Raw genomic sequence first — 22,445 nt, 5'->3', positions numbered from 1 at the left:
AAAATTTGGACACAGGAATGCAGAGAGGGACACAATGTGAAGACAGAACACACAGGGAGAATGTCATGTGAAGACAGAGGCAGAGATTGGAGAGATGTGTCTATAAGGATTGCCAGCAGTTGGCAGAAGCCAGGAAAGAGGCATGGAAAAGATTTTCCCCCGGAGCCTCCAGAAGGAATCTACCCTTGATTTCAGACTTCTAGACTCCAGAAGTGTGACAGAATACATTTCTGTTGTGACAGGCCACCCAGTTTGTGGTAATTTGTTCTGGTAGCCCTAGGAAAGTAACCCCCCCAACACCTAAGCTCCAGAACCATGGAGAGCCCTCCCCTCTGGCCCTCTTTCGACCTCTCAGCTGGGGGCCACGGAAGAGAGGGGCTTTGGAAAGGAACATGTGCTTCTTTTTTTTTTTTTATTAAATTTTTTTTTTAATGTTTATTTATTTTTGAGACAGAGAGAGACAGAGCATGAATGGGGGAGGGGCAGAGAGAGAGGGAGACACAGAATCCGAAGCAGGCTCCAGGCTCTAAGCCATCAGCCCAGAGCTTGACGCGGGGCTCGAACTCACGAACCGTGAGATCGTGACCTGAGCTGAAGTCGGACGCTCAACGGACTGAGCCACCCAGGCGCCCCAGGAACATGTGCTTCTAATCTTAGCTCCAGCACCCTCGTGGAACAGGTTCCTTGAGGTCTGTGAGTCTCAGTTTCCCCTCTGTAAAATGGGGCGCCATGCTCTCCGGGGTATTATCGGTGATATATGCTTAGCTAATTTGCACAGAAGAGAAATAAGCATTGATGCTATTGCCAGGACTCCTCTTTTCTGGGACATCTTCCTTGTCCCTCCAAAGCTCATCCCAGGAAGGTCCTCCACACCCTGCACCTCTGGGACCCCGGTGAGTGGAGCCAGCCCTGCCTAGGATCCCAAGTCAGCCTTTGGAAGTGCTCCCCCCCCATCCCTGTCTCAGGAACCCCTCCTCCCTGGGGCAGGGCTCCTTTCCCGCCCAGCAGGCTGAGAGGGCCCTGGACCCCCCGCCCAGAGAGCAGCAGGGAGGCTGGGGTTCCCCAGAGACTTCCTCTGTGAGCCTGCCGGGCCCCCAACCTGTTGTTCTTGAGGACAGGCCCCTTGCCAACACCATCTGCCTCAGGGACAAGCTGTTTAATGGAGCGAGAGTTGGCTCCAGGGAAGACAATGAATTTTAATGCTTCCGGACACAGCAGTCACATAGAATCCAGCCTTCCAGGCCTGGTCGTGAGGGGCTTTGAGTTCATGGGTCCCAACCCCCTCCTCCACACCTGAGCTCCAGGTGGCTGGGCAACCTGTCCAAGGTCCCACAGCTGGTTAGTGGCAGTTAGTTCCCAAACTAGGACTAGGCAGTTAGTTCCCAAACCAGCTGTCACTCTGAGTCCTATAAAGAATAGCATCATGGATAAAAGTTAAAAATATACAGAGAGGAATGGGGCACCTGGGGGGCTCAGTCGGTTAAGCGACCGACTCTCGATCTCGGCTCGAGTCATGATCTCACGGGTCGTGGGATCCAGCCCCTGCTGGGGATTCTCTCTCTCCCTCTCTCTCTGCCCCTCCCCTGCCCACCTGTGCACTCTCTCTCTCTCTCTCTCTCTCTCTCTCTCTCTCAAAATAAATAAACATTACGAAGTATATATGCGAAGAGGAAGGCAGGAAGTGAGAGGGAAAGAGGACAAGTGAGAGGTGGGTACCACCTGTCCAGAAAGTGAGCAAACGATTTTTTTCTGGGTCATTCCAGATTAGTGGAATTTAACCCATAAGTCTAACAAGTGGAAACCCTATTACAAAAATATATTTCCCTCTCCTAGGGGTCAAGGCCTCCTTACCCTACTAATCTTTAGTCCCCATTCTCCCACAGATACTCCTTTTCACTGGGTCCCTTAAAAGGAAGGGACAATGACCCTGATGTAGTGATAGCAAAGGAACAGTTTCCCTGCCCTCCTCTAGACAGTGAGGCACAAGGCAAGTAGAACCTGAATTATTACCTGCCTCTCTAACGTGGCCGGGATTGGAGTTTCCTATCCCAGATGCTCAGCATTAACGAAACACATTGAGGGTGAACCTGAGATGGCCCCACGATGACACTGAACACTATGTGCCTGACGGCACGTTGAACGAACAAACACATCGGCGACTGAGTGGACAAATGAATGAAACAGACAGTTCTGATCACAAGCTTAGACCCTGGATTTCCTAACAATTCAGTGGCCCACCTCCCAGCAACCCCAGTACAGCCTCAACTCGAGCCCCTCCTACTGCTAATTCTGTACGGAAAAAAAACCATGCCACTCAATGTAATTGACTGACTCAGGATCGAAGGTTCTCTGGTTTTGAAGCAAGCCCACACGAACCCTTAACAGAGCCACCTGGGACCAGCACAGGAGGACCCTCCAAGAGCAGCTAGGCATTAAGGCAACCTGGTTAAGTCATGGAAGCTTCCATTAAAAGAGAGCCCTGGGCAGAAAAGCCCGTCTCCGAGATTGAAACAGAGCTGCTCTGGTGGGGAAGGGCGCAATGCTTCCTTCCCCAATCCCCCATCCTGACCAGGAGCCCCTGAGATTCCTCTGTGGCACCCCAGCTCCCTGGCACCCAGGTGAAAACTCCTGCTCTTGTCTCAGGCAGCAGAGGAAATGGAAGGTGAGAGCAAGGGACTTACTGTCAGTCATCATCAGGTAGAGTGGTGCCAGTGCCAGGGCCCGTGCATCCTTGCTCCTGGTCCATTCTCACCTCCAACCACTGCACTGTGACTTCTGGTCAGTCACACCCATCAAAAAGGGCACCTCCTCAACAGCACCTGGTCCCTTGCACCTCTGTGCACCTGTACATGCTGTTCACACTGCTCAGCTTTTCCCTCCTCTCCCACCCGGGGCCCCTCTTGCCTCTGTGGTAGACAGACTGCAAGGTGACCCCCCCTTGATGACCCCCAAATCCTGGTATTTACAACCCTGTGTGATCTCCCTTCCCTCCTGAATATGGGCTGGCTTAGCATCTCGCTTTGGTGACAGTGAGGAGACATCACTTCTGTAGCTATGTTACATAAGATATTACTTCCATTTTGCCATCACTCTCTCACCTTTGATGAAGCAAATTGTCATGTTGTGGTCTGTCCAATATAGACGCACAGATGGCAAAGTACTGAGGGCAGCTCCAGCCCACAGACAGAAGGAACTGAGGCCTTGTGTCCAAGAGCCTGCAAGGAACCAAACCCCGCCTGCAACCACATGAGCTTGGAAGCAGATCCTTCCCCAGTCGGGCCTTCTGATGAGACCCCACCCTAACCGCCATCTTCATGGCGGCCTGTGGGAGATCCTGAAGCACGAGACCCATCTAAGCCATGCCCACACTCCTGACCGACAGAAGCTATGTAATAATAAATGTGTGCCGTCTTAAGCTGCTAAATTTGTGCTAATTTGTTACAAAGCATTGATAACTGATACACTGCCCAGAGGAGTTACTACTTGCCTATGAAACTCAGCTCAAAGGGCACTTCCTATGTGAAGCCCTCCCTGAAAAGCTAGGCATTCCCTCCTAAACTACCACGGCCACCACCATCACTGTTTTCGTCACCTTGGTCATCACAGCTAACATTGCTCGAGGACCGACGGCCATGCCAGGTACTGTGCTTGGTGCCTTATATCTATAGTCATAGTGGGGAGAGGAATCCTGATGATTTGTACACACATGAAAAGTCTGAGAAACTGGTCTACATCACCCAAAAAAATGCTTGTTGAATGAATGAATGAATGAATGAATGAACGAACACCCTGCAGATCAAATTTCCAACTTCAACTGCACCCCTCATCAACCCAGACGGCCTCCCCAACCCAGGCGGCAGGGAGGGTGTTAGCTTCACACCCTGGAAAGCAGGCTGACTGAAAGGAGACCAGCAGCCCACCTCAGGGTCAAGTCACCCAAATGCCAGCCCCCTTCCACCTCCCTGCTTCCCCACAGCCTCACCAGGGAGCTCCGGATTCCATTACTGGTCCCCAAAAGGCTATCAAACCCACACAGCTTAGCTAAAAATACCCTTCACACTCGTTGGGCCTCCCCACCATTAAATCACCTCGAGGAATCTGACAGCTAGAATTAGCAAAATATGTAAATCTAGCCTTTCCTTACACGGGGTACCCGGCTAAGTCACGCTGGCACAGCACAGGCCAGGAAACAAGGGGGGTCATGTCACTTCCTCCTGCGAGACCTCAAAGTGACTGAAACCGGGTGATTCCAGGAACACGAGCAGGGTTTTCGTGACGTGGAGCTAAACCACTTCGAACAATCAACAACCAACACCTGCTTGCAAAGCAAGGCGACACCAGACAGGTCATCTCCCTGCTCCCGGCCCCTCCTCCGGGAATCACGGGAACCGCACCGTCAGCCCTTGGAGCTGTTAACACCTCCGTGTGGGCCTATGAGATGCCAGTCTGACCCCGCCCTTCTCCCGGGTCCTAATGTGACAATATTTGTGCAGCGTGGAGTTGAGTGTTCATCTTTCCCGTTGAAAGTCTGTCCAAAAATCGTATTTGTAAAACTGAGAACTGTTTTCCTCTCTTCACGGAGCTTTCCCCCGTCTGGGAGGAAACGCCAGTGAATCCCAACCCACACTTCAAGGTAGGAGAATAGGCTGCTTTTGCAATAAGGCCAAAGCCTGAAAATTGCTGAGAAATAAGCTGTAATAGGTCTCAAATGGGCATTGTCGGCACTCACCATATTATCCTCTTTACCGAGACTATTAGAAGGATGAAGGAAATAAGAGAAGGAAAGCTTTAGCAAAGTCCTGGAGGGGAAGTTAACCTGTGGCTGGCCATCCAGCCAACACGGGTCATGCCAACGCCGTGTCGCTGGGAGTTCCGGGGGCTGCGTCATCCAGGCAAGACTAGTGATGTCATTAAAGTGACCTGAAGACATTCTCTGCCTCCTTCACGCCTTTGATTCACCCCCACATCACCACCAATAGGATAAGAGGGGGTCTGATGACCCCTTTTGGCTTCACTCTAATTTCCGGCGGGGAAGGGCCTCGTAGCACGATAACGCATCGACTTTTACAACGCACCATCACCCACATTGGCAAGCGACAGGTTTCCGTTCCATCTCTGACCCCTTACAACAGCGACTGGCAAACAGTGGCCTGCAGGCCCAATCCCTCCCTGGCCCCCTGTCCGCTGTTGTAAATAGTTGTACTGGAAGACAGCCATGCCCATTCACCCTCTTTTCACCTGTGGATGGACTTGTTCTACGACGGCCTGCACGACTGAGCAGTTGTGACAGCGTGCGCCGCCCCCACCCCCTTCCAGAGCCGTAAAATGGTTACTCCCCGGCCCTCAAGAAAAGGTCTGCCCACCCCGGCCTTAGAAGAACCAGCCATATTCAGGGCGGAGTAAAAGTACACGGTATTTTCCATGCTGCGTAAAGAAAGACCAAAGCATTTGGCTGGTGACTGACTCTCCAGACCTCGCTCGCTAACTTAGAGCACTGCAGACTTTACAACCCAACAGGACCGACCAGGTGGGACGATGCCAGCTGATCCAGGGGAAAACACGACAAATAACAAAGGACCAGCGCTGCTCGTCTGCCGCGGGTTGTAGGTTCTATACAGGAAAAGCCCAAAGGAACTGTGACTTCAACCCATGCTCCCCTGGGTGTCGGCTCAAAAATGGCTGAGCAGGTGCCTCTTTGTTTTTTTTTTTAATTTTTTTTTTTTGATGTTTATTTATTTTTGAGAGACAGAGCACGAGTGGGGAAGGAGCAGCGAGAGAGGGAGACACGGAATCCGAAGCAGGCTCCAGGCTCCAAGCGGTCAGCACAGAGCCCGACGCGGGGCTCGAACTCAGGGACTGCAAGATCATGACCTGAGCCGAAGTTGACGCTTAACCCACAGAGCCCACCCAGGCGCCCCCTGAGTGGGTGCTTCTAAATCGGTTTTACAGACAGTCCAAAGGGGTCAGGTAGGGATCAGCTCTGACTCCCAGTGTGCCCTATGCAGCCCGCTGAGAGATAACCGCCTCTTCCAATCTCGGCTCTTCCGGAGATTTCTTCCAACGGAAGTGAGCCGTCACTGCATGGCACAGTCCGGGTCTTCCAGCGTTTCATCGTTGTCCCCGTCAACTGGATGGGGAGCAGAGCTTAGGCTCCTTCCTCCATCACAGGGAGTCCTCTGAACGGCTTCATTAATCTCCTCACATCTTCTCCTCCTCTGCCTTTGCTGTTCCTCTCCGGGCTTCTGATGAAGTAGAACCGATAAATCGCTTATAATCTGTTTTTTTTTTTTTTTTTTAAAGAAACTGACACCTGGATATAAAATCTGCAAAAATTCCTAAGATGATACAGAAAACTCCACCCTCAAAATAGTTCTTGCCTTCTGTCCCCAACAATGGCCCCAATAATTTTGGCATTTTCCTTTATTATATATTTTCCACCTGCCGGAGGCACATGATAAGTCTGGATTGTGGTGTGAGCCATTTGCCCGGAGGGGACGGATGTAAAGAAGGAAGCTGACCTCACAAGGAAGGAATTTTGCAGTAGACATCCCCATCACCTCATCCTCCCCACCTCGCTCTCCACAGACAAGTCTCCACCCCGGCCCCATGCCAGACTTCACAGACCAACTCGAGTGCCTTGAACGTGCACCTTGGGGGCGCTGGTGTTCTCTTCTGGAGGCTTTAGCGCAGTCGTGTGTTCATTTCCTTTCTCCCCAACTCATTTATCACTGTGGTTGGTATCTGGTTGAGAATACCAACTATTCATTCCACTGTGAAGGACAAGGTCAGTGTATGATGTCCGGAGTGGAGGACAGGCACGAAGGAAGGCAGGGAAGAATTTTGTAATTTTGATGATAACGGGGCTAGTTAACTTTGCTGAAAAGGCAGTCTGGGTATCTGAAAAATAACTCATTCTACTTGGAAAGTCTTACCCTTTTGGACACTCTTGGTTGCCCATCGAGCAGCCGTCCTTCATTGCCAACAAATGCCCGCCTGTGTTCAGAGAGGCAAAGGGCCCAGCTCTAGAGAATGACACACGAATGGTCTATTTCGGTGACAGCACACTCACCCCCACCACACCCCTCTGTTCACTTTTCCTCGGCTCTCCTGCAGCTAGCAAGAGCCACTGTGACCCAGTTCTGCACTGGGAGGTGCGAGAAGACCACTGAGAAGGTCTTGGGGCAGCACCTGGCACAGAGTAAGCCCTCGATAAACTTTAAATATTATTATTGCTATTATCATCATTACTACTATTAATTTTAACAGAACCTTCCCTTCCCTTTTCTCTCTCCTTTTTTCCCTGCATCCCTTCGGTGGTGAGCCAGGGCTGGTCTGGACGAGCTCATCAAGAGCTGATTGAATGTATCTCTTCCCAAACATGAGTTCAGTGATACTACATTGGTAACTGGCAATCAGCCACAGTGGGGATATTTACACCGTGGAAACCGGCAAATGCTACAAATCAGTACTTTTTATTTTTATTCTTATTTTTACTTTACTTTACTTTATTTTACTTTATTTTATTTTATTTTATTTTATTTTATTTTATTTTATTTTATTTTAGAGAGAGAGCGCGCGCATAAGGGAGAGGGGTAGAAGGAGAGAGAGAGAATATCCAGCAGGCTCCACCCCCGGCACAGAGCCCGACACAGGGCTCCATCTCACGACCCTGAGATCATGACCCAAGCTGAAATCAAGACCTAGGTGTTTGCCCAGCTGAGCCACTCGGGTGCCCCTACAAATCAGGGCTTTTCCCGCAGAAAGCTAATAGTTAAATATTTACCAGCATGCCACTCTACCTGTCTCCTTCTCTCCTTCCCTCTTTCCAACCATCCATCTCCAACCAGTGAGTACCTACTATATGCAGGGTGTTCTGTTGGGTTCTCCTTAAGAGTTCCAAGATGAGTAAGTCACTGCCTACCTTCAATGAGTTTATAGTCTAGCAATAAATTTGTAGCAGTGAAGATACATTTGGCTGCAAGTAACCGAAAACCCAACCAGCAATGGTTCACCTAAGAAAGTCTGGAAGGAGGCACCAGCCTGGCCACCCGGCAGAGTCAAGGATCCCAACCACCCTTGTCAGCCACCCTCTGCGTACTGACCATTCCTCTCATGCTCATTGCCTCATGTGTACAAGAGAGCTGCTACAGTTCCAGGTATCGAGACCACATCCAAAAGCAAGAAGCAAGGGCAGGGCCTTTTTCTTTCTATCCAGAAGGAAAACCAGTTAATCCTCCTAACAAATTCATGAGGTCACTCCTATAATTATTCTCATTTTATAGATAGGGAAATGGAAGCCCAAAAGGATGAAATAATTTGCTCAAGGCCACACAGCCAGAATATAAAGCCAAGCATTCTGACTGCAGAGCCCGAGCACTATGTCAGAGATACCATCACTAGAGAAGCAAACCCACACAATTTACTGCTTCGTTACCCTGGCTTGTACTACCCTCCATCGTGGCACCCTTTCACCTTCTAGCCCGAGACTTTCTGTTGCTCAGGAATGGAAATTCTGTGTGCTCATTCTTCTCTGACCCCCAGCCCCGATCATAGGCAGAATATCAGGTGCTTGGATTTGTTAACTGACATGCACCCATCCCAGCCCTGAGACTATCCGACCTGAATGGAAAACCTCGCCGCTCCTGGTGCCAGCGGGCCTGTGTTTGGCACCTTCCTGTTCCAATTACCCACTTGAAAACCTGGAGACTCGGGCTCCGATCCATTTGGCAATCAATCTTCCTGGCCTATCTGCCTGGAACTGTGCACACACACACGCACACACACACACACACACACCCTTTCTGGGACTGCCTTGCTATGTTCTGTACCTGTTGCTTGAGAAGATCTTCCCATCTGTAGCCTCCCAATTACTCCCCCATCACAGGAAATTCCAACCCCAACTGGCATCCCCACCACAAACTGCTGGTATTCCTCCCAAGATGCAACAGGAAGAAAAACATTACTAGTCGCTGGAGTGGCCAGAAGACTTGACTACTCTATTATTCATAATTTCGTAAAACAGAAAAAGTGAAGTTCTCTACCTGGTTCTCGGGTGTCTCGATGACACAAGCCAGAAGCAAAATCCTGCTCTGCGAAGCACGTCATCTGGTTTGGAAATCTAAGTACCTCTCAACTAGTGCTTTGGAGGCCCTGTTCCAAAAGGCACAGCCCGGGGCTGCGTGTGTCATGGCAAGTTCGGGCTCACACCCTGAGCAACAGCCAGCTACCCAAAGGGAACACGGCTGGTCCTACCACCACTTGTCTCCTGACTTTTGTCTTGGACTTTTTGGTCCCCTTTGTTTTGTTCTGTCCTAAAGAGAAAAGAGATGGTCCGCCCGAGGCAGCCACAGGAGCCCGCAGGAGCCTGACACGATGGAACTTTCCCCGCCCTGGAACAAAAGATCATCGGGGGCTGCACACACCCCGTTCTGGGGCTCCAGTTCAATTCTGTTTTCAACACGTGTTGAATCAAATCCCAGAGCTTTCTAAATGGGCACTCTGGGCGGCTCAGGGAACCCCGGCTCGGCTCACTAAGAAGAACTTGGGGAGGAAAGGGCAGCTGGGTGGCTCGGTCTATTAAGCGTCTGATTCTTGATTTTGGCTCAGGTCACGATCTCACGGTTCATGATTGCGAGCCCCGCATCGGGGGCTCTGCACTGTCAGCACAGAGCATGCTTGGGATTCTCTCTCTCTCCCTCTCTCTCTCTGCCCCTGCCCTGTGCATCCTCTATCTCTGTCTCTCTCTCAAAATAAATGTAAAAAAAACCCAACCAACCAAACAAACAAAAAAAAACTTGGGAAGGAAAGCTAAACATCTTACTCTCCCTGGAAAATGGGAAATACTGAGAAATAAACTTGACCACTTAGGGTTCCACGACCTGGGGCAACTCACACCATGCTTCCTCATCTCTGACGCGACGGGTAAGGACACGCTTGGGCTCTGGAGCCAGGAGCCAGCTGGGAGTCCTGCCTCTGTCACTGACTAAGTATAATCTTGGATGCCTTGCTTCACTTTTTCGTGTCTCAGCCACCCGAGCTCTTCTCTCTCTGTTCAGAGCACTGCTCAGGGGAGTCAATCCGTAAATCCTAACACGCAGAAAACTTAGAAGAGAGCCTGACACAGTTCCGTTTGCAATGAGTGTTCCTTATTATTGCTGTTATCCGTCTCACCAGATCTTGCAAGAACTATGGGAAATAACACAGTTAGAACACAGAGTTTCCCTTCGGTAAATATTAGTTTCCTTCTCAAAAAAAGAAAAAAGTTAAAAGATTAGGGATCTTCATATCCATTTTGTTCTATATGTGAACACAGATTTTTAGATATTCAACTAATCAGCCAAGCGCGTGCCCAACCAAGAGACAAGGGCAGTTATTCTCAAAAACCTGCTTCCTTTCCGCCATCCTTCACCGGCACACAGTCCGCATTCATTCTCCGAAGGACTCCGGGACAGGCCCCGCAAAGGAATGCTGGAACACGGGATCAGCTCCAAGGGTCAGGGCGCCTGAGATCGGCAAAGGCAGGGGGCCTCCCCTGCTCTCCAGAGGCCATTCATTCACTCAGAGTCCTTAAACTTCACGACAACATGACAGAACTCAAGAAGGCAATGAATTAATTTTTTTTTTTAATTTTATAAGAAAACTTGCCTTGAGTCCCTTTCTTTCCTTCACTCTACAGGATAACAGCAAGGATGCTCAGGCCGGATTTGCACCCAGTTCTGGGGGATTCCTGCCTTCCACAGAGATGATCCACGCCAAAAGGAGTGCACACCCCTCCCGGATGACTCTCAGTCCTCAGAACAAGGACACCACACCTGCCGGATCTCATAACACCACCTCCCCGATTTTCATCCACAATCAACACGACAGCACACCTCGACGCCACACCACGGCCGGGGAAAGACCAATAACCACCCGATAGAAATTCACTGGGAGTGATTCGAATGGGGATGGAAAGGACTTCCTTATTATTTTGAGAAACCAAAACGAAAAGTACCTAATTCGTTATCTCCAGAGAAGGATTTTGACCACCACAGCTCATGACTGTAGCTCAAACTTTTGGTTTCTACAACAGCAAAAGAGACCTTCTCCTTTACCCTCCCTTCTCCCTACCAATCTGCTAATTTCTCTACGCTGACATGGGGCACCGTCCCTCTGGTTGAACTAGGCCATTATTTTCTTTTTTGTCTTTTAATGTTTTCATTTTTATTTCTTTTGGCAGGGGGCGGGGGACAGAGAGAGAGGGAGACACAGAATCCGAAGCAGGCTCCAGGCTCTGAGCTGTCAACACAGAGCCCGACACGGGGCTTGAACCCACGAACCGTGAGATCATGACCCGAACTGAAGTCGGACGCTCAACCCACTAAGCCATCCAGGTGCCCCCCTTTTTGGCCATTTTTAAGCATACAGTTCAGAGCATTAAATATTCACCTTGCCATGCCACCATCAATACCATCCATCACCAGAACATTCTCACCTTCCCAAACTAAAACTCTGTATCCATTAAACACTATTTCCCCCTTCCCTCTTCCCTGCCCCCTGGCAACCACCCTTCTCTAGCTTCTGTCTCTAGGAAGTTGACCCCCATAGGTACCACACATAAAGGGAAGCATATGGTATTGTTCTTCTGTGAGGAGGCCTCATTTATCGTAATGTCTTCAAGGTTTCATCCATGTCACAGACTGTGCCAGAATTTCCTTCCTCTGGGGACTCCCGGCGGGCTCAGTCAGTAGAACATATGACTCTTGATCTCGGGGTTGTAGGTTCCAGCCCCATGTCAAGTGTAGAGATTGTTTAACAATAAAATCTTTAAAAAAATGTTTTTCTTCCTTTTCAAGGCTGCGTAATATTCCACTGTGTGTATATACCGCCTTTTGTTTATCCAGTTGTTTCTTGACGGACGGTTTGATCTGCTTCTACTTTTTGGCTATTGTGAATAATGCTGCTATGAAAATGAATATATAAATACCTGTTCAAGTCCCTACTTTCCATATTCGGGGGGGAGGTCTACACCCAGAAGTGGAATTCCTGGATCATATGGTAATTCTACGTGTGAGTTTTGAGGATCCCCCATACTGTTTTCCATGGCAGCTGCACGTGGATTATTTTTAAAACAAATGTTAGCATATTCTCCACAACGTTCTACACTACCATTTCAAAAGCACTTCGCACTTTTCTCAGTTAAGGAAAGATGAAGTTACTTGTTAATCCCAGCTTGATCCTTCACATCCAAGATGGTGCAAACAGAATAACACATGCAAGTCGCTAGAAAGGAAAACGCATGATATTATTATCCAGCTATTACTTACGGTATATCAGCAGGGCGTCCGATCATCTTTACTCCCCAAACAGTTATTTCCCCTGCAGATCAGCTGTCCTGAAATAACTTTCGCTGCCCTTTCCTCAACTGTTTTCCCAAGTCACCCAAGAAGCGGAGCCAAGGACAAATGTGTCCCTAAAACATCAGACAAATGCACTCTGAGTAAATATCCCATCTTCAACGGGGGGATTTGAAAGGAAGAGGCGATGGCCAAAATTCTATTTCAGAACATCCACTGGGCCACCATGGAAATTTTTAGAACGTTAAAGGGAACCACTTCATAAATGTCAGACAAGGAGGCTTAAAGAAATCAAAAAGGGAACACTCGTTATTTTTGTTTGAGTGAAAAGAAAGAACCGTACATGCAAGCTGAACACAGAGCGCTTTTAGAGAAAAGGGTCTTGTAAGCACCGAGAAGGAACCCTCCAGAAGAGATGTTAAGGTAGATTGTCATTTAAGACGTGAACTTCTCAGACATGTGATGAATCACTCCGTGGGCTGACACCACTCCACACGGGTGACCTTCAAGGATATTTCCATCCCTGGGGCAAAGCCAAAGACTGCCAATTAATCACCAAACAAGGACAGCATGACTAGGGCAGATGAAAACTCTGTGTGTGTGTGTGTGTGTGTGTGTGTGTGTGCGCGCACACCTGTGTTTAAAACAAAAAAACAAAATGGGCTGCTGGAGATAATATTCCCCAGAGATGAAGTATTTTTCTGACTTGACCTCAGCCTTAACATAGGGAGCAAAATCTTAGAGGAAAAGTTTAGTGTTCCCTCCATTCCTTCAATTCAACACACACATCATTCGAGAAGACCATGTTTCGGAATGAAAACGCGTGCCATTTTAGGGCATCAAAATTCTTGCTGGCTCACCACAGGCCACCTGGAGCCCTTGTCTCCAATGCTCATTAGCCTTGTAATTAGAGAGGATGGAGCCTCCGCATTCCCAGACGGAGCTGCGGTTTTACCCATTTGCAACTTTCCCCACGGGCCCCTGACACGTGTCAATTGCTTCTGATTTTGCTGAGGCACGAATCGGAGTCAAGAGCATCCAGGTGAGGAAAGGGGAGGACAGGAGAGTGGCCTCAGGGCACCAGAGATCTGCCCGTATAGCCCGCTGGCTCCGGATTTCTAGCTTCTACACGCTCACACGTTCTCTCTCATTCTTTGCGAAAATATGGCTCTCCCCAAAAAGCTGCCTGCCAGAGCTATTGATAGAAGCAAAGCTACAATAAAAAAGTCTAGGAATTGATGGTTCTTAACTAAAAATGGTGACTTCCCCTAAATCCGAGATGCTACCTATGTTCTTCTCATGGATCCTAAATTATAAGAAATTTTAAAACACAGGTCAACTCAGTGGCACCTGGGTGGCTCAGTCAGTTGAGCGTCCCAACTTCAGCTCAGGTCATGATCTCACGGTTCGTGGGTTTGAGCCCCGTGTCGGGCTTTCTGCTGACTTCTCAGAGCCTGAAGCCTGCTTCAGATTCTGTGTCTCCCTTTCTCCCTGCCCCTCCCCTGCTCTTACTCGGTCTCTCTCTTTCAAAAATTAAAACATTTAAAAAAAATAGGTCGATTCAAATATATTATTCCCATATTTAGATATTTAAAAGTCTGAAAAGATGACCCAAGTCCTTCAATCTATGCTTTGCTATATATTCTGCTATTACAGCTGACAGTTTGGGGGGCCTGAATGACAACGTCCTGACTTGTTCTGGCTTTCTCCCTCCCTCACACCTCCACCTTCTTCCTGAGCATCTTATTCCACTGTGCAGCTATCCCACTTTTAGGAGACAAGCCCTATTTTCAATAGTTCATCCTCCGGTCCCCACACTGACACGTAGTTTGCATCCACGTCTCCCTACTTTAATTCAGAAAGTATGGCAGCGGCATCTGCAATATATGATAAATACTAAGTTTGATGCATTATTTTATCAGAACGTCTCGGGGAGGCACAAATGTTACTACCCACACCTTCACGGGTGCAGAGACAGAGAAGGGAAACAAGTTGCCCAAGGTCACACAGCAGCTAGGCGCTGAAGCCAGGAATAAACACAGGAGCCAAAGCCTGGGCTCTTTGCTAGCATAGGAAGAAGGTGATGAATGGAAATGTCAGCTAGCGTGGGCAGGAGGAAAGAACGGTTAGCAAACACGCAGATAACTTCTTGCTTTCTAAATGCTCCCGCCCGGCCCTCGATTTGCTACCTGTGTAACCTTGGGCAACAGTTCCCAGTGCACTGCAGCTCTCTGTGCCTCAGTTTCTTCATCTGTAAAACGAGCATAATAATAGCAGCTGCCTTAGAGAACTCCTGTGTGGATGAAACGAGTCAGCATACGTTAAGTGCTAATACCGTGTCCGGCACATGAGAAGGGTGTGTGTGGAGGGGTGAGCTTTTGTTATCTGTACTTGAACTTCGTAGGCCTTAATTACTCACAACTCAGCACTTCTCAAAATATGCACAGTGAATGCTTCCCAATGACGAATGACAGAATACAGAATTAGAGTACGGATTGGAAACGGGGGAGCTGATCCCCAATGTCAAACAATTTGGCCACCTGACCTACAGTGTTCACACAAATAAGCCAAGAAGAAAACTACAATCTAGTGGTGGAAAAGACATAGAGTGGATTTGGGGGCGCCTGGCTAGCTCAGTCGGTGGAGCGTGCGACTCTTGTTCTCAGGGTCATGTGTTCGAGCCCCACGTTGGGCGTAGAGTTTACTTAAAAAAAAAAAAAGGAAGGAAATGGAGTAGATTTTAATAAGATGCAGGGTGTGGGAAGTGCTGAATAAAAGTATGGGCAAAAAGAAATTTTTTTCATTTTCTTGAACACCTAAATGTAGGCTATAGCCAATGACTTCCTCCCACAGCACAAGTGCGGAAGGGGGGCGGGGGGGGGACCATTTTACAATGGAGAAATGACAAACACCACCTCAGCCTGGTGATCAAGGCCACATCAACAGTGATAAGTCATGTTGAAAGTATGTCCCCTTGACATGATGTGACAGCAATGGCACTTTACCGTGCCGTTGAAGGACGTTCTATTAAAAAAAAAACCTGACCAGTACTCTTCAACATGGTCACGATTACCAAAAACAAGAAGTATCTTAGGAACTCTCACAGCCACATGCCTCAGGAAGCATGACAAATAAGTGACATGGTGTCCTGGGTGGGGTCCTGGACCAGGAAAAGAACATGAGGTAAAAACTAAGGAAATCTAAATAAAATGTGGACTTTAATGAGTAATAATCTACCAGTATCGGCTCACTGGTTATGACAAAGGTACCACACTACTGTAAGATGTTGACAATAGGGACATCCTGGGTACACGGGGACCCTGTCTTAGCTCCACTATCTATACTAACGTTGCCCTAAATCTACAGCTATTCTAAAACTTAAAAAGCACGAACAAGATTTTGTAAAATTTCTACTGAATTGCCAACTCAAAAACCTCAGGGACCAGGCAGAGCACCAAGGCATCTCCAGTTTCCTCGTGAGCGCGTGACTCAGTGAGGCTCAGTGACTCACCTGTGATCTGGCTACTAGAAGGTACAGCTGAGATCTCAACCCGGGTCGTCAGACCTCAGAGCCCACCCAGTTAATTACTTGGCCTCGTTGCCGCCTAACACGAAAGAAAGCCCACGTGGGTATCTGGAGACCAGTGGCACCCAGGAGGCACGTGGTTAGAGTCCCACGGGACCAGCTGCGTCCACGGATGAGCCCAGCCCACCGCCCTAGGATTTGCAGTTTTAGATCTCCTGGATCTCGCGACCACACCCCAATCCAAGATGAGATCGTCCCAAGCTGGCGGACAATTTAAGCCAATTGGAAATGTGCTTGAGCTCTTCATTCTGCGTCGCATTCCAAAGTGACACGATGAGGGAAGCTATATGAGCCAGCGTTTTCTCAGCAACTGCGCCTTCCTGCCTCAGCACACCTGTGTGCCATGTGATATGCAGCCAAAGAGCAATCCGGACTTGCCCGGACCTGACCGCCAAGGAGCTCTCTTGTAATAGGCTTCTAGAACACTCCCCCGTGGAGCCAAGGTTCTTAAGACTTCTGCCTCTGACTTAAACTGAATTTTCCAAAGATCAAGGGTGATTTTAAGCTCCAGACCCGAGTGCTGGGAAGCAGCTACATCAGTCATCAAACACGGTCTAGGCACAGAGAAGGGGCGGGGGAGGGGGGCGGGGAGAGGAGAGGGAGCAAAGATGAACCAGACTGGAGGCCTCTGTCAAAGGCACACACAGTCAGCGGGGGAAGCGTGACATTTATTACACACCGCATCCCTTTGGCCTGGCTCTTGGATACGTATTTTGGAAATATTCTCTTGCTGAATGCTTGAAAAATCCCTGTGAGGTGGTTGCTGTTATCTCTACTTTACAGATGAGGAAAGCAAGGCAGAGAGGTAGGAACTAACCTTCAAGCAGGTGAGCCAAAAGAAACGCACTTGATGGGATCCCGAACCCGGACTCCCCACTACCCAAAGAAGAAGGTACATGGGAGAAGATACATGGGGTCATGAGCTCTCATGGGTAACCAGAACAGCAAAGCAAGGGTGCGGGCAGGTTATATGAGGGCATTTCATGAGCAGATGAGGTCTGAGAGTCTGCATTTCTAAATCTAACGACAGCGGGGAGCCTGAGTGGCTCAGTCGGTTAAGCATCTGACTTCGGCTCAGGTCATGATCTCACGGTTCGTGAGTTCGAGCCCCGCGTCGGGCTCCGTGCTGACAGCTCGGAGCCTGGAGCCTGCTTCGGATTCTGTGCCTCCCTCTCTCTCTGCCCCTCCCCTCCCCTCTCTCTCTTTCTCTGTCTCTCTCAAACACAAATAAACATTAAAACATAATTAAAATCAAATCAAATCTAACAACGGTGATGCTGATGCCATCGGCCCTTGGACCACACACTGAATAGGAGGAACGGAGACCAGAAACTCGGGGTCAGTTCTATCTGAAGGAGGGGCTGGCCTCATTAGACTCACATCCTGGGTTTATGGACACCAACACCAGACTTACAGTAAATTAAGTGGTCTTAACTCTGCCCTGAAAGGGTGTGAGAAAGTACTCACTATCATTTTTCATGAACCCCAAGGCATCATTTCTCAGCCCTTCTGAACCCATGTCCCTAAGATGCTTTCCTGGTCCATCACGTCCCTGGCTAGGCAAGGAGACTCGTCCAGCTTTACCCTCTGCATTTTATACACAGAAAAATAACCAACTGAATACATATGCTTTATCAAGTTACAGTCTCTCCCTCACTTCGAATGCACATCCCCTCTGTATGTTGCTGACCCGCCATCGAAAGTAGCTGAAGTAACAGACACCATAAAGGAAAGTTAACGTAATATAATAAAAAGGATGGTCTTTCACAATCTAACTATATACAGGGCTCTAGAATGAATCTGGTCATCATCCACGTTGCATCTGGAGCTATGATCTCTTTCATATGTCTAGGTATAAATACACGTTTCAGTTAAATTTTCTCTAGCACCACAAATGAATACCTGATCCTGTTTTAGGAAATAATGTCCTGGTTTATAACTCTGAGGTCACCTCTGGTTACATGAATGTCATCACAGACACATAAGGCAACCCCCCTCCCCCGGCCCTCCCCATCTGCTCAGCGTACCCATATGCATTTAATTTTAGTAGACATTGAACCACCTTGGCAATAGCAGAGGAGAAGATGTTTTCAAATGCCTCCGTTCCACAATGTACGGTTTATGTTCCTCGAGGTAAGCAACATTCCACAGTGCTTCTGGAATGCAGCACCGTCAAAGAGTCAGTGTGAGATGTGGCCCTGAGGTTTAAGGACATGGAGACCTCATCGCGAGGAGCAGATTAGAACACCCAGGCATTAAGGCCCTATTACGCAGTTTAGACCCAGGGCACGGTGACCCACGGGGCACCAAGGACAGACACTTCCCAAAGACCAGCTGCCCCAGGAGACAGGGTTAAGACTCTAATGTCTTTCGACTTCTCTGTCATTCGGCACGGAAACGCAGGATGAGGGAGTCTCCACGGGGATGTCAAGGACAGAGCCCCCGAACTAGAGCTCAGCCTATAGACTCTAAAGGGCGGGGGGGGGGGGGGGGCCTCAGAAAAGAGGATCAGACGGGATAATGTGCGATCTTCTCACATGAGCAAGTTTTCTTACAGGCAGAAATCGCTCCCACTGGGAGTGATTTTACAACCCAGTATGATGTAGTCTTCCAGCCCCAAATCTTTGCCGCAGCAGTTTTACAGAAATGCAAATGTGTCAGGTTGTACCATAATTAGCTACTTTTTAAAAAATGTATAATTCCCATCTTAAATTGCCTAATGAAGACGGGGTGGTACGGCTCATCAGAAACGTGGCTTCTGTGAACTAAAAATAATGGGGCTCCTTAATAAAATAAAAAATGTTAGCCCTTATGTTCCGCCGCTTAATAAACCAGTATGCAAATGAAACTAATCAAAACAACAAGCTCCCAGGAAATCAATCAACACATACATAACGTTCTTCAAGCTGGCAGGCTGGAGATTAGCAGAGCTTCAAGGCCCCCCCACCCCTCTCCCGGCAGGAACCACACGTGGCCAATACGGGATTAGACTCCGAGTCCTTCCTTCCTGGAAGGAAACACTAAGCAGATAGCAGTTTCTGTCACTTCCTCAATGGGATCAGCTGAAATCCATCCACCCGGTCACCTTCAAATATGTGTTTCTGAGGTTATAAAAATGAATGTGAAAGTCCCTTGACGTTAAGCTTCGAGTCCCGACAAAATAGAAATGGCTACCTAGGAACCATGAGGGGCAAGTGGCTAACTACAACCGGGAAGAATGATTACTGGAATTTTGTTCTTGCTCTATTCCCCTAGCTCTGAGAAAAGAGTCGACAAGCGAAATTTTGAGAGCTGCTAGGGACCACAGATGGCCTCAGGGCCCATGTCTTCATGCAGGGTGTCTATTATACCATCAAAGAAAACTGAAGACAGCAACAGTCCTTGCCAAGCATGTTGTCGCCCATCTTCCTTAATAAAATATTCTGAACTGAGAAACCCAGCGCATCACAGAGATATTTAATAAGCTGGTTTGCTAAATAAGTTTGCCCCTAAAACTTCTTTCACTATGACATGAGTAATCTTGGAAGGGAAAAAAGAGCTCAGTCACTGCAATATGAACTGTGCCAAGAAAACCACATTTTAATTTTCGTCTTCTATTAAAAAAGAAAAAAAAAATGCTAGCATCTCTGCTAACCCAAGACCTTCCTTTCATTGTGGGATAACTTTGATCTTATTTAAAAAGAGGGGGAGGAGGGGGGACCTGGGTGGCTCAGTCAGTAAAGCTTCTGACTTCGGCTCAGGTCATGATCTCGCAGTTCGTGGGTTTGAGCCCCGTGTCCAGCTCTGTGCTGACAGCTCGGAGCCAGGAGCCTGCTTCGGATTCTGTGTCTCCCTCTCGCTCTCTGCCCCTCCCCTGCTCGCACTCTCTGTCTCTCTCACAAAAATTTTTCAGTAACAAAAAAGTAAAAAATAAAAAGAAGGGGAGGGGTTTAACTTTAGTTTCTCTTTAAAGAAGTGCTTTCGGGGCGCCTGGGTGGCTCAGTCGGTTAAGCGGCTGACTTCGGCTCAGGTCACGATCTCGCGGTCCGTGAGTTCGAGCCCTGCGTCGGGCTCTGTGCTGGCTGCTCAGAGCCTGGAGCCTGTTTCAGATTCTGTGTCTCCCTCTCTCTCTGACCCTCCCCGTTCATGCTCTGTCTCTCTCTGTCTCAAAAATAAATAAACGTTAAAAAAAATAAATAAATAAAAATTTTTTTAAAAATTTTAAAAAATAAATAAAGAAGTGCTTTCATGGGGCACCTGAGTGGCTCAGTTGGTTAAGCATCCAGCTTCGGTTTGGGTCATGATCCCACAGTTCGTGAGTTCAAGTCCTGCGATGGGCTCTGTGCTGACAGCTCGGAGCCTGGAGCCTGCTTCGGATTCTGTGTCTCCCTCTTGCTCTCTGCCCCCCTCCCACTCGCACTCTGTCTCTCAAAAATAAATAAACATTAAAAATGTTTAAGAAAGAGAGAGAGAGAGAAAGAAAGAAATGCTTTCACATTGCCAGCTCCAGGCCAATGAAGACACATCAACAAACAGGACACGAACGTTACCCAAAAAGACGTATTCTGGGAAAGCTGCACGTGACCCACCCTGAACATGCGTTGGCTACAAGGCCATTTCAGAAGGACGCCTTCCTTTCATTGCTTATCGATCTGCATTTGCTGCTGGCTCCTGAGCTTCCATTCTGCCAGCGCCTTAACGATCCACAAACCACCACTTACGCATCTCGGGGGAGCACACGTTGGAAGGGAGTGCGAAGAGAAGCACCCTTCTGCAACGCCAATAACCCTCCCCTCATCCATGTATTTATTCTGTTGGTGTGGGAAAGTTCAGATTAAAAGGGTTGTGGGACATGCACCACCATCAAGATGAGACTTAACGAAAAGCGCTCTCAACTTTACTAATCCTCCCTAATATCTTTCCAAGGGTCTTTTTTTTTCCCCCAGAACCAGAGAAAATCAAAGTAACTGACAGTGCAACCAACAGGACAGCTTCTCCCTGGTACTTCACAAAATACCACCATTTTGGTACGTGGTGCCGAGGTGAGGTGTGACCGAGCACCAAACCCCGAATGAATCTACGATGCTGGGAAAGCTCGACCACGTCCGTGAGTCGATTAAACTTTTTGCAATTCTTCCCATCTCGGGGCTGCTCAGCTTCCTCAACTGTTGGTCTGTAATCCAAGGGGGATGAATGTGAAATCCATGGCCAAATGAGTCACAGCAATGGAGGCAGGTTCCAAAGATGACGGGAACTCGTGAAAGTGTGACCGGATCTATCGGGGGTGTAAGGGTTCCGGTGATTTGTGGACTGGTCAAGGAAAAAGATGTGAGCAGGAGAGGCAGGGACACACAAGAAGCATTACTGGTGGCTGGGGGACCCTTGGACAAGGCTTCAGGAGACAGGGAAGTTCCTCACTGCAGGACACAATCCAGGGGCATGGCTCAGCGTCCACCATTCAGAAGGGGACAGGACTAGGGAACTACCATGGGGGAGGGGACAGGAGAGGAGGCTTACAGGCCTAAGTGATGTCACCGTGCAGCAGGTGGAGAGTTTTTGAGACCCAGAGCTCCAAAGGACAGGAACAGCTTGGGGTCTTATAACCACAGGCCTCTACCTTATCAATGACCAACAGATGCTGGGTGTAGTTTCCCGGGATACGCAAAGCAGGCAGGCCATAAATGGCTAAAAATCTGCACGTTTGGGCTATTTTTGAATCGTGGATGTGTAAAAAATGGAGTTTGGCGCCAGGGTTTGAAGGTACGGGGTCTTAGCCTGCATCGAAGAAATAAAAAGCCAGGAGCCAATACGGTGGCCATCTTTTACACATCTATGTAGCAGGAGGCGGGAGCGGGAATCATCATAGAGGCGGCTGTGAGCTAGACCTTGAAATAAACTTTGCCAGTCAGAAAGGCAAGAGATAACTAGACTTCTCATGGTGATCATTTTGTAATGTATACAAATGTCGTATCACCATGCGGTACACTTGAAACTAATATCGCACGTCAACTACACTTCAATTAAAAAAAAAAAATCGCAAGGGAAGGCAGTCTTGGCAGAGGATCTGCAAAAAGGCACAGGCGCAGTGACGCGGGCAACTTCTCGGCCTTGCTGTTCAAGGCAACAAGACCGGCCGCGGGGGATTCGTGGGGCTGGAAGCCAAGGCCTGAGGGAAGGAGGTAGCCGGAGAAAAGGCCAGAAAGAAACAAGCCCAACACTAGATGTGGTGCTTGGGAGTGCCGGTTCTAGAATCCAGTTTTTTGGTTTTGTTTTTTTTTAAATGTTTTATTTTTATTTTTGAGACAGAGAGGTGGGGGGTGGGCAGAAAGAAAAGGGACAGAGAGAGACTCCCAAGCGGGCTCTGCACTGACAGCAGAGAGCCCGATGTGGGGCTGGAACCCACGAACTGCGAGATCATGGCCTGAGCCGAAGTCAGACACTTAACTCATTGAGCCACCCAGGCACCCCTGGAGTCCAGTTCTGATCTCATTACTTTTTCTCAGATCCTCTAGGTAGGTTATTTAATCTGTCTCGATTCCATGTCT

The 22,445-nt window shown here is 48.6% G+C and overlaps 1 protein-coding gene across 5 annotated transcripts in view; it reads right to left on the bottom strand.

Annotated features, from left to right (window-relative positions):
- CHST11 (carbohydrate sulfotransferase 11) overlaps window positions 1-22,445 on the bottom strand; it is a 261,692-nt gene that overhangs the window by 173,887 nt on the left and 65,360 nt on the right. Inside the window, exon 2 of one of the 5 annotated variants that reach the window (XM_042947577.1) lies at window positions 12,306-12,451. The exons of the other annotated variants lie outside the window; for them this stretch is intronic. The gene's annotated coding sequence lies outside the window, so the exon portion shown is untranslated. The remainder of the gene's footprint in view (window positions 1-12,305; window positions 12,452-22,445) is intronic. 5 annotated transcript variants of the gene reach the window in all.

Source organism: Panthera leo, chromosome B4 (genome assembly GCF_018350215.1).
Source record: "Panthera leo isolate Ple1 chromosome B4, P.leo_Ple1_pat1.1, whole genome shotgun sequence".
Taxonomy (NCBI): Eukaryota; Metazoa; Chordata; class Mammalia; order Carnivora; family Felidae; genus Panthera; species Panthera leo.
Note: the sequence above shows the minus strand (reverse complement) of the source record. Positions and strands in the feature narration are given on the sequence as shown.